Consider the following 12,237-nt stretch of genomic DNA (forward strand, 5'->3'; position numbering starts at 1 on the left):
TGCTCATATTATGGAGCAAGAAAAGGTCATGGTCAAGTCGCCTTACGCCTTGAGCGGCTCAGCTTGAGCTCGGCTCGCGAAGGAGGAAACCGAGAGGGCCAAGGCCGAGGTGAAAAGGCGGTCCTTGCTGAGCGAAAACTTAGGGAGGACGCCGAAAAGGCGGTCCTTCCGAGAGAGCTAAGGTTGAGGTCGCGGGCCAAGCCGCTAAGTCCGCTGGAGGAGCGTGACAAGCTTCAGGCCGTCGTCGACTTCACTGCTAAGAAGAGGGACGAATGGAAGTCCCTGTTTAAGGCCCAGGGGAAGGTGCTTCGGAATACGAAGGCTATCATCGCCCAGAGGGAGTTGGACATTGAGACGCTCCAAAGCGTCATCCTCCCTAACATGTGCGCCCAATACCGGGACCTGGCCGAAGAAGCCGCCAGGGAAGTGATCGGGGAGCTCTTTCCTGAAGGCTCCTTCCCGTGGCAGAGATTTGACGAGCTGTTTGATGACAAGCTTGATGCTAAGGCGAAGGCCGCGGAGGAGAAGGCTGCGGAGGAGGCAAGGGTGAAGAAGGAGGAAGAGGAGGCCGCGGAGAAGGCGGCCCATGCTGAAAAGGCCAAGGCGGCCAAGGAGGAAGCTGAGAGGGCAAGGGCAGCTGAAGCTGAAGCTGCCAAGTTGGATTCTGGGTCGCCCACCGATGGCGATGCCGTTGCTGCTGCTGATGTCGCCGGTGGCGAGCAAAGAACGAGCATAGGGAGACGGGCGGTCGTCACCGATTCACCCAAGCATCTCGGATAGCTTCACTGCTCGGGGCCAATTATTAAGCCTTTCCTCCCTGCCATCTTTTGGCACTTCATGTCATATGTCTGTACCCTTTTGTTGTTCCTTCTTTTTTGTAAACTTTGGTAGGTAGTGTTTAGGCTATCCCTATGGGGACGGCCGTCGACTTCTTCCTTGTAACCTGTAAACATTTTTAATAAGAGTTTGTTTACTTTGCCTCTGGCTTGGCCGAGGTCTTTTTCTCATTTTTGTCTGAGTTGTCTTCTTACGTTATTAATTGAGTGCTTCTTTTCTGTTTTTACCCTCGGCTTTGCCGGGGCAGTTAGAATGCGTATCTCAACTGTACTTAACGTTTTTAAACATGTTGGCTTGTCGGTTGCTTCCTCCACCGCCCGAGGCGGTCAGATTTGCGTTTCCCAACCGCCGCTGTGAACATGTTAGCGTATCGGTCGTTGTGTCCCCACGCTTCCGCCCGGCCGAGGGAATCGGGTTCTGCGCGACAGCGTTCGTATCTATAGACGATATTGATCGCGTCCTCGTTCACGCTCGGTCTTAATTTGCCGAGGTGTCAGATTTGCGTCTCAACTGTACTTATACATTCTTAAGCTCGGTCTTAATTAGCCGAGGGCAAGTCGTGGTTCCCTCGTTTCTTCCGGCTTTGGCCGGACAACCGAGTTAACGTTTTGATTTTGTTGTATATATGTTAACATTTTGGCTCGTTCCCCCGTCACTCCCGGTTAGCGGCCGAGGTGATCGAGGTTTTGGCGCTGTGTGCTGTGTACATATGTCTTCTTTTGTAGGACTATGGGAGGGGCACTCCATTTTGATGGAAAACTTGGAACACTCTTTATTAGAAATAATCATGCGTTGGGGTGCTCACAACGGTCTCGGACACCTCCGCCGCTATATGAAGTATTTTTTCGAGGTTTGTCGTGTTCCAGTGGCTCATTAGAGGCACTCCCTCCATGTCGGTTAGCCGGTATGTACCCGGCCTCATTTCCTCAACCACTTTGTAGGGTCCTTCCCAGTTGGCCGTCATTTTGCCATGGATGTTTCCTTTGTTGGTGGCGGCCGACTTTCTTAGGACTAGATCCCCTACTTTTAAGTCCCTTTTGTGGACCCTTCGGTTGTATGCTCTTCTCATTCTGTTTTGGTAAACGGCCAAGTTGAGCCGTGCCGTATCTCGGCTTTCTTCAACAGTGTCTAGGGAGGCTTTCAGGCCTTCCTCATTTTGACCGGGTCAAAGGTTTGCCTTCTAAATGTAGGCACCGTTGCTTCAATCGCAGACGGCCTCGGACCCATAGACAAGGTGGAATGGACTGTACCCCGTTGCTTCTTTCTCTGTGGTTCGTAGTGACCATAGGACGCCGGGTAGTTCATCAGCCCATCTTCCCTTTAGATCTTCTACCTTCTTTTTCAAACCGTTCAAAATTGTCTTGTTAGCTGCCTCCGCCTGCCCGTTACTACGAGGGTGGCAGACGGAGGAGTATGCGAACTTGATACCGAGCTCTTCTAGCCAGTTCATCACCAAGTCACTCCAAAATTCTCGGCCATGGTCAAATACCATGACTTGGGGTAGCCCAAAACGAGTTATGATGTTTTCCCAGATTACCTTTCTCACGGCCGCCGTGGTCTTGGCGGGTACTGCGACAGCTTCGACCCATTTGGTGAAGTAGTCAACGGCGACAATTAGGTACTTTCTTCCTCCGGAGGCCGTCGGAAATGGCCCCAGTAAATCCATCCCCCATTGTGCAAATGGTAACGGACTGAGTACTGGTTGCAGGTCTCGGGAAGGTGCATGTATCACCGGAGCATGCATCTGACAGTTCTTGCACTTTTTGGTCTTAGTTCTGGAATCTTCCAGCATGGTAGGCCAGTATAGCGGCTCGGAGAGCTTTGTGGGCTAGCGTTCTTGCCCCCATGTGGTGTCCGCAGATGCCTTCGTGAATCTCGTCGAGAATGAGCTCCGCGTTACCGGGCCGACACATTTCAAAAGTGGTCTTATCACAGACCTCCTGTATAGTTCTCCTTCGAACACCAGGTATCTCGCGGCGATCCTTTTTATCTTGTGGGAGAGACTGCGGTTTTCCGGCAACTCTTTTGTAAGTTTGTACTTCATTATCGGAGTCATCCACGTCGTCTCGGCTTCTATGTCGCCCACCATGCCAACGGTCTCGGTGATGCTTTTAGCATTCCTGATATCCACCAGCACGGTTCGACTGACATTCTTGATGGTTGAACTGGCAAGTTTTGAGAGAGCGTCGGCTCGGTTGTTCTCGGACCTGGGGATGCATTGGATTTGGAAAGATTTCAACTTTGCTGTGTCAGCTTTTACCTTTTCCAGGTATCTCACCATCCCGTCGTCTCGAGCCTCAAACTCTCCTCTGACTTGGTTAGTAACCAATAGTGAGTCCGTCTTCAACACAATGTGTTCTGCCCCGGCTGCTCTAGCTAACTCGACTCCGGTTATCACCGCCTCGTATTCGGATTCGTTGTTTGAGGCCGAGAAGATAAACTTCAAGGCGTACTCAAATTCATCCCCGTTTGGGCTGATGATAAGGATGCCGGCTCCTAAGCTGTTCGTCGTGGAGGACCCGTCGGTGTATACCTCCCATACACCGGGGTGTGATTCTTCTTGGTATGTGCACTCGCCAAGGAAGTCTGCAAGTGCTTGCCCCTTTATCGAGGGCCTCGGCCTGTATTGAATGCCGAAGTCGGATAGCTCTACTGCCCATTTGATGAGCCTGCCGGATTGTTCAAATTTTTCCAATGATTTCTCCAATGGCTGGTCGGTTAAGACCGTTACGGGATGTGCGTCGAAGTAAGGTTTTAGTTTCCTTGCGGCAATGACGATGAAGAAAGGTCGCTTTTTCAATCGGTGGGTAATTTCTTTCGGCGGGCAACAGTGTATGGTTGATGAAGTAGATTGGGTGCTGCTGCTTGTTTTCTTCTCTGACGATTACGGCACTGACCGTGGCCGAGGTAACTGCTAAGAAGTAAGTATAGATATAGAGTTTCCCCCAGCGTCGGTCTGGACAGGGTCGGGAGAGTTTGTAGATGAGCTTTCAGTTGCCTGAAAGCTATGCTCTGTTCCTCCCCCCAGCAAAAGTCTTTATTTCCCTTCAACACTTTGAAAAATGGGGTGCTCTTGTCGGCTGACCGAGAGATAAAGCGGGCAAGAGCCGCTATCCTCCCGGTCAGCATCATAACCTCTTTGCGATTCCTCGGCTCTGGCAGGTCTAGAATTGCTTTGATTTTCTCTGGATTGGCATCAATTCCCCTGGCGCTGACAAGCACGCCGAAGAACTTGCCGGCCCGGACACCGAAGTTGCATTTCATTGGGTTAAGTTTCATCTTGTATTTCCTTAGTGAACAAAATGTTTCGCTTAAGTCGGCCAGGTGCTCGCCGTCAGACTTGCTCTTTACAATAGCATCGTCGACGTAAGCCTCGATATTTCGCCCTTTTTGGTCTTGAAACACTTTGTCTACCAGCCTAGTGTAAGTTGCGCCAGCGTTTTTCAAACCGAACGGCATCATTTTGTACATGTATGTGCCGTGTATGGTGATGAATGCGCACTTATGCATGTCTTCTTCGGCCATGAATACCGATGGTACCGGAAAAGGCGTCGAGCGAAAGGCTCAAGATAGTGTAGCGTTGCCGTTGCGTCTATTAAGCTATCTATTCGAGGCAAGGGATAGCAATCTTTAGGGCATGCTTTATTAAGATTCGTAAAATCAACACACATCCTCCACCCCCCTAATGACTTCTTCACCATTACAACGTTTGCTAGCCATTCAGGGTAAGTACAAGGCATGATAAAGCCCGCCTCTAATAATTTATCTACCTCGGCCTTGATGGCATCATCTTTCTCGGCCGAGGAGTTCCTCATCTTCTCGCTTCACGGGCGAGCGGCTGGGAGTACGTTCACTTGTGAACGATAACCTCTCGGCTCACGCTGGCATCTCGGCGGGCGAGTACGCGAAGACGTCTTTGTTCCTCCTCAGCAGGTCTAGGAGATTGGCTCTGAACTTTGGCTCCAGGCCGACACCGATAGTTACGGTGCGCCCCGGGTCAATCTCTATCTGCTCGGTCTCGGCTCCTTCGACCACGCCGACGTGGTTGGTGCTCATCGGATCACCCTCTTGTCGTAAGGATGGGCTCTTCCCTTTCTCTGACTTTGTCGCCATTTTGAGGGACTGCATGTTGCACCCTCTGGCAGATATCTGGACATTGACAACTTCGTCCCTCTCGTTCTTTGAGACGAGCTTTTGCACTTCCCCCCGGTCCGAGACATACCTCAATGTCAGGGCCCGGATGGACATTACAACATCGGCCTCGCTCAAGGTTACTCGGCCTATGAGGACGTTGTAGGCAGACGAACCGTCAATGACCACGAACTCGATAAAACATTCTTGGCCGCACGGCTTGGCCAAAATCATCACCAGCCTGATAGACCCTGTGGGTACCAGGCGGCCCCGGAGAAGTCGCATGTGGGTTGGTGCAGGGCTCGATCCTCAATCTTCAGACCGAGATTGAGAAAGCATTCCTTGAACATGATGTTTGTATAGGCGCCTGTATCAATTAGGCACCTCTTGACCAAGTGGTTGGCTATGTCCAGGTGGACCACCAGCGGGTCGCTGTGTGGGGCTACGACTCCTTCGTAGTCTTTCCTTCCGATGGTTATATCGGGGACGGTGTGAGCGGGGATCGCTGTGGTGGGCACAAAGTTGATGGCTTGGTAAAGCTCATTTAGGTGCCGTTTGTGCCCATTAGCGGACCCACCGTTCTCGTTTCCTCCGATGACAACCTGGATCACTCCCATCCGTGGAATACCGATTTTCTATTCTCACGGAGCTGGATTCGGGGTTCCGCCACGCACTTGCCGAGGCCCCCTTTTGGATCGGCTCCTCAATGGCGTTCTTCGATTCTTGCCGATCGTCGGTCTTATGGCCGGCCGGCCGTGGTAATCGCAAAATTGGCTTGCGTCGCCTTCCTCTTCATCTTGGGGGTCTTGTCCACTTACGCCCTTCGCTCTTGCTCGGGCGAAGACCTCGCCGGCGATTTGACCAGAGGGGTGGGACCGCTGTACCGCTTATGGGTGTATGGTCCCGAACTCTCCCCGGCGCCCGCCGAGTTTTGCTTCCTGTTGGATCTTTCCGGCCGTGGCCTATTGTCACTTCACGGCGCCCTTCATCCTCGTTGTCCCGGTGGCTCCTCCTTCCCGAGTGCCCGATTCACCGTGGGCCGACCCAGTCTTGTGGTAGTCCTCCACCTTTATGGCTTGGTCGGCCATCCTTCCGGCGGAGTCCGGGTTGAGGTCCCCGCACTTGATCGCCTCATCTTTGAGCTCGCCTTTCGGGAGGCCCTTCATCGATGCGAAGGCCGCCGGCTCGGCATTCACTCACGGATCCGCCGAGCTTTCGCGTCGAACCTCTTCACGTAGCTCGGAGGGACTCGTCCTCCCCCTGTCGGGTAGTGAGGAGATCGGATGTCTCCACGGCCCTTCTCTTGTTGCAAGAGTACTGGGCTATGAAGTTGTCTCTTAGGTCGGCGTAGTAATATATCGAGCCATTGGGTAGCCCCTTGTACCAACTTTGGGCCATCCCATGAAGGGTTGTTGGGAAGATTCGGCACCAAACCTCATCAGGTTGCTCCCACACCGACATGTAAGACTCGAAAGCCTCGGCGTGGTCGGTTGGGTCGCTATCCCCTTTGTAGGATAGGGGTGGCAGCTTTAGTTTATTCGGCACCGGGACCTCGAGGACATAGGTGCTGAGGGGCTGTCTGACCACGTGCCGAGTAGCACGTGGCGATCGGCTCCTTGTGGCCCTAGTCCGGCTTCTCTCCCCGTGACGGGAAGGGCTTCTTGTTGTCCGACTTTGGAGAGTCGGACTTCTGTCTTCATTTCTTCGGGGGTGGCCTCTTTGATGCCGCGGCGACGCTGTCCTCCCTCGCGTGGGGGAAGGACTTTGGTCGGCCACTGACACCACGGGCACCGCCGGCGTCCTAGTATGCTCCACTCCTTGCATTGCCCCGGACAAGTTGTTCGGGGTCACTTTATGGGCCCTGGTCACCTGCGGGTAGAGATGTCAATGGATCGGGTTCGGGTCGGGTGAAGCCTCATCTGTCATCCATCCGTCTTTTTAAAATCTCATCCAACCCGTCCGTCATCCATGAAACATATCATGCGGATGTCCATCCATCCATCATCCATGGATGAAACGGGTGGATCGGGTGATAAACGGGTGTTGTGCATTTATAATTTCAAGTTTAAAAAAATGATGATTTTTTTTTCTCTACAAAAATAAAGTTAGATAATTAATTTAGTTTAACTTTCTAGTGGGTAGGCTTACAAAATATTTATATTGAGAGTAGAAAAATATGAAAATTTAAATATTTTATATCTTAATAATGTGTTATATGTAAAAAAAATTAAATAAAAAATAATAAAATCGGGTGATGGATGGATGGCGGGTGGAATTTCTTCATCTAACCCATCCGTCATCCACATCCGTTTCATCCGTCATCCATCCACCATCCATTTAAATCGGGTTTTCATCCATCTTTTAGGATCGGGTGGATCGGGTTTTGATGGATGCGGGTGAAATTGACATCCCTACCTGCGGGTGTGCTGCCGTCACCGGCGTTGCGGCGGTGGTGATCGGCATATTACCCATTAGGTCCAGGAGTAGCTTCAGCTTTGCTGCATCGACCACATGTCCCATGATGGTGACTTGGCCGGTAAGCAGTGGTGTTTCTGGCTGTATCGGCATCCCGTACGCCGATTGAATTACTCGGCCGGGGGAGGACGGCCCGATCTCAGAATTAAGGACTGTGTCATCCTGATAGAATGCAGTTTCGTCAGTCACAATTGCTTCTGGCTGTTTTGACATTTTCTTAGCTTGTTGGGTGGGTTTTGTTTTGTGTTTTTTTTTGTAAGGGATTTGACTAGCTTCTAGTATCTGTTTTCCCACAGACGGCGCCAATTGTTCCGGGCGTAATTCCAGAGCAGATTTGTTTACCACGTAAGCTTGGTGAAATGATGTCTTTCCTTGTCTTGACTCTTCCTTTCGGTCTCTCCTGAAACGATGAACAAACTGAGGGCTCGGCTTTGCACCGAGCGTACTCACTCCGACGCTCAAGTCAGCAAACTTAAAAGGATTAAGTTGTGTGTTACTTGGCGAAGTATATATTGTAGAGAGATAAGGGAGTTTATACAGGATGAATAGTGAGTTTTTAGGTTAGATTGTGGATCCCCTTCTCAATGAGAGAAGTGGAGTATTTATAGACTTTCACCTTTTGTCACGTAGTGGCCAAGTGGGCCAAGTGGCGTAGCAGGTGGAAAGTCTGTTCTACCCTCGGCCGAGGGACCCATGGCAGGCCGGCGGGCCCTGTTGACTCCATGCCGAGGGGTCTTGGATATGAGTACGCGGATATGTGTCACAAGCTAGTTACTGGCCGAGACCAGTGTGAGCCGACAGTGCGTCGGCTAGACCATTGGCCCAAGGTGTTGACTTGCTTTGGATATCTTTGACCTTGCTCAATGTGTTGACTCGGTCAGCGGGTGCAGAATATGCCCCATCAAAAATAATGTTAGATAATTATTTTAGTTTAACTTCATAGTGGGTAGTTTTACAAAATATATATTTTGAGAGTAGAAAAATTTGAAAATTTGAATATTTTATACCTTAATAATGTATTATATGTAAAAAAAAATTAAATAAAAGTAATAAAATCGAGTGATGGATGGATGGCGGGTGAAATTTCTTCATCCAACCCATCCATCATCCGTCATTCGTTTCATCCGTCATCCATCCATCATCCATTTAAGTCGGGTTTTCATCCATCTTTTAAAATCGGGTGAATCGGATTTTGATCGGGTGCGGGTGAAATTGACATCCCTATTTACAAATGGAATTTTAGCCTGTTAGGTATATCCAAAATAGAGGGAGTACATTTTAAGCATATTTCGTTTTCTAAACCTAATTTAGCATAATAAAAAAAGAGTTATGCTCATTCATGGACATGATTTACTTAATTATGGACATAAATGACCATTATACCCTTGTCATTTCTACACCCTCATCTTCTCTCTTATTTCCAATCCAAATACTTTCAATTACTACAGCAACAACCACCAGCCAAGCCACCGTACCACCCATACCACAGTCCATTCCCGCACCACCTAGACCACAGTCCATTCCCGCACCACCTAGACTACTGCCCGACAAGTTTAACACCATGCTTTCGTGAAACTTTGCAATATGAAGGACATAGTATAGCATTTCTGCATAGAAATTCATGGTGTGCCTAGATCTCAAGAAGTGTCAGGCCTTGTCTTTCACGTAGACTATCTAACTTAATATCCCTGACCACTAAGTTAAAGGTGAATATCAATATCAATCATGTGAAGGTAAAAATCATAAGCGTAACTCCATATACGTATTATGCATCAATGAAAATTGTGTATACAAATCTTGTTAACTTGTTTGCTTGACAGTGGGTTAATTAATTTAAGACGTGATTGATAGATCAATCATCTATCTAATTGTTACAACTCCCATCACCGACCAAGAAATCCTTTTTCTACGTTTTATTAGCTTCAAGAATCAGGTTTCACCAAAGATGTCTTAGTCTAGTGGTTAAGATGGAGGTATTGTGGACACTAGGTCCCAGGTTCGTATCCCCCCTCCCCTCTATTGTAATGCGACTCAGCGCGCGCTTCGATTGACCAAAAAAAAAAAAAGAATCAGGTTTCAAACCCTAATTTCATTAGTCTTAATTAATTAAATCTCCCTAATTTAATATAACATTGTTAATAAATTAGAATTATTACTCAATCGACATGAGAATTAGCGACCATATTTAATTAATTTAATGGATTTGAGGAAGAGAATAAGAGAGGGTGTGTTTATTTTGTTTTTTGAAGGAAGGGTAAGGTATGGAAAATTAATGACAAAAAGTCCATGAATGAGTAATTTATATCCATGAATGAGCAACTACGTAAAAAAAAAGTGGAAATAAATCTCGGCAAAATTTTAGTTCCCTCAAATCATCACTTTTTCGCAAAGTGCTCTTGCTCTAACTTACTTAAGTTATGTTTCGGGCCGGGGACTGTTTTGAATGAATAGTAATGAATTGTCTAGAACTTAATTTGAAAGCCATATTTAAACCCGAATTTTTCGGGCTGGTAATTGACTAATTGTAATGCTCAGTTTGGTCATTTTGATATAGAGTTTTTGATGAGTGATAATGAAATTACTCCATTGTAATGTTCAATTGAGTCATTTTGATATAGAGTTTTGGATGAATGATAATGAACTTGGTCTTGTAATGTTCAATTGGGTCATTTTGAATTTTGATATGTAGTTCAATGCTTGATGGATTGCAATTTAGTCAATCCTTAACTCTCCCCGAAATAAGAAATTAATAATGTACGAGTTCCTAAATCCATAGAGTACTAGATTTAATGCCCGTGCGATGCACGAGCCTATTTGTAATGGTATATCTTGTATAATGTAGAAAAATGGGGGAAATGTTAAAAGAGTATAATTTAAAATTCTTACTCAAAAAAGAGTATTTTTAACCTTTTCTCTAATCTATTCCCAATCTCGCACATTCATTGAAATTGTTACTACCTATATTTTTTGATATTTTAAATCTTGAGTACTTCATGAAAATTGAGTATTCTAATATAGCTCAGAAATCCAATTCAACTTCTAATAAAAGCTATCATAGATTAAATTTCTAACAAACATGTTTAATTATTAACCTATTTATAAATGTAATGTACACATGACATATAAAAGTGAAATATGTTTGTTATACTTATACTCTCTTCAAGTTCCGCACACATAAATATTCCCGTGTGTCTACTCTCTATGATGCTATCTAATAACTCGTAATACGGAGTGTGTCTACTCTCTATGATGCTATCTAATTACTCGTAATACGGAGTACATAGTACGTACTCGATACTCCTCCTTCGTTGTGGACGTACTCACGTACCACTACAATAGTCCCATCTTTATGTTAAAAAAAAAAAACAATAGTATCGTCTTTATACTATTTTTTTAATACAATTATATATCAAGTCCACCTTTATGCAATAGTAAATTATATTTTGCTTCTTCATCATCATATACAGAAATATGGGAAGTTTGGTACTTAATTTTTACATTTACCATGAGTCTTTCACTCTTACAAATACATTGATTGGCGCTATGTTGCTGAAATTTGACTTAAATCGTCACATGATGCGAGATGCATCTTGACCCTTCGCATCGGTCTCTTCTCCTATAAATCTATATTATTTTATTTATTCTACTTAATTAGAATGAATCACACATTCCAAATTGATTGGCGCTATTCGGTGATGTTTTTTTTTATTGAAATATAAGGAGTATGCAGACTTACTATAAAATCTATCCCATTATTTCTCATGTTAACTCCTATATATTACGTAGTTAGAAGTAGTTTTAGGACTCTGTTTGGTAATCAACAGATTGATATTAGCAGAAGCAGATTGGTCAAGCAGATTATAAATGACAGATTGGATTAACAGGTTTGACTAGTATATTTCAATTAGCAGATTTAGTAGAAGTGTTTGGTAATTAGCAGATTTTGGTTAATAGATTGTTGTATCTATGTGTAGATTGTTGACGGATTCATATTTCACAATCTACTAATGTGAATATGCTGGGTAGAGCAGCATATTGGAAAACAGTAGATTGAGCTCCAATCTACTCTTTCAATATGCCATTTACCAAACACTCAAAATAGTAGATTGGTGAGTCAAACATGCTAAAAGCCATGAATATGCTGAAAATTTCTCAATCCGCTGTTTACCAAACACCCCCTAGGTCTCATTCATGTCTTTGCCATGACCATGTTAGATACTACTTTAATTTGTTTCAATTTTTCGCTGTCGAACTCCAGATTTACGTTGAATTACCGTGCTCATGTTTTTATACCTTTAGACCCAAAAACACGAACTCGTACTGTCTAATCAATTCTCCTTCCGTCTTTCATCAACCTTTGCCACTGGTTGAATATTCACTTTTATGATTATGTATCAATATAAGTGTATTACTTTTTAAATTAGATAAAAAAATCTACAATAATTTTTTTCGCAAATAATTGTAGAGTTTACATGACCTTAAGTTTTTATTTGTTAAAGGCGTAGGACACTACTCCCTCCTTCCCAATTACTCCATTTGCTTACAATTTTATTCTTTTTTATAGATATTTTAATCAAATAACTTGAACAGAAAAGGAGTGTGAACAACGATAATATAATGTATACACACTTATTAATATGACGAAATGCTTACTCCCTCCTGAAAGAAGACCATACAGACCTGCAAATAAGCAATAATAGAAAATAGTTAGATGTGATTCAATAGTTGAATAAAAAGAAAGGAACATGCACATATATAGGAGAAAAAATAATACTAACAAATTAGTTAAAGTAA

Source organism: Silene latifolia, chromosome 5, assembly GCF_048544455.1.
Source record: "Silene latifolia isolate original U9 population chromosome 5, ASM4854445v1, whole genome shotgun sequence".
In the NCBI taxonomy this organism is placed as follows: domain Eukaryota; kingdom Viridiplantae; phylum Streptophyta; class Magnoliopsida; order Caryophyllales; family Caryophyllaceae; genus Silene; species Silene latifolia.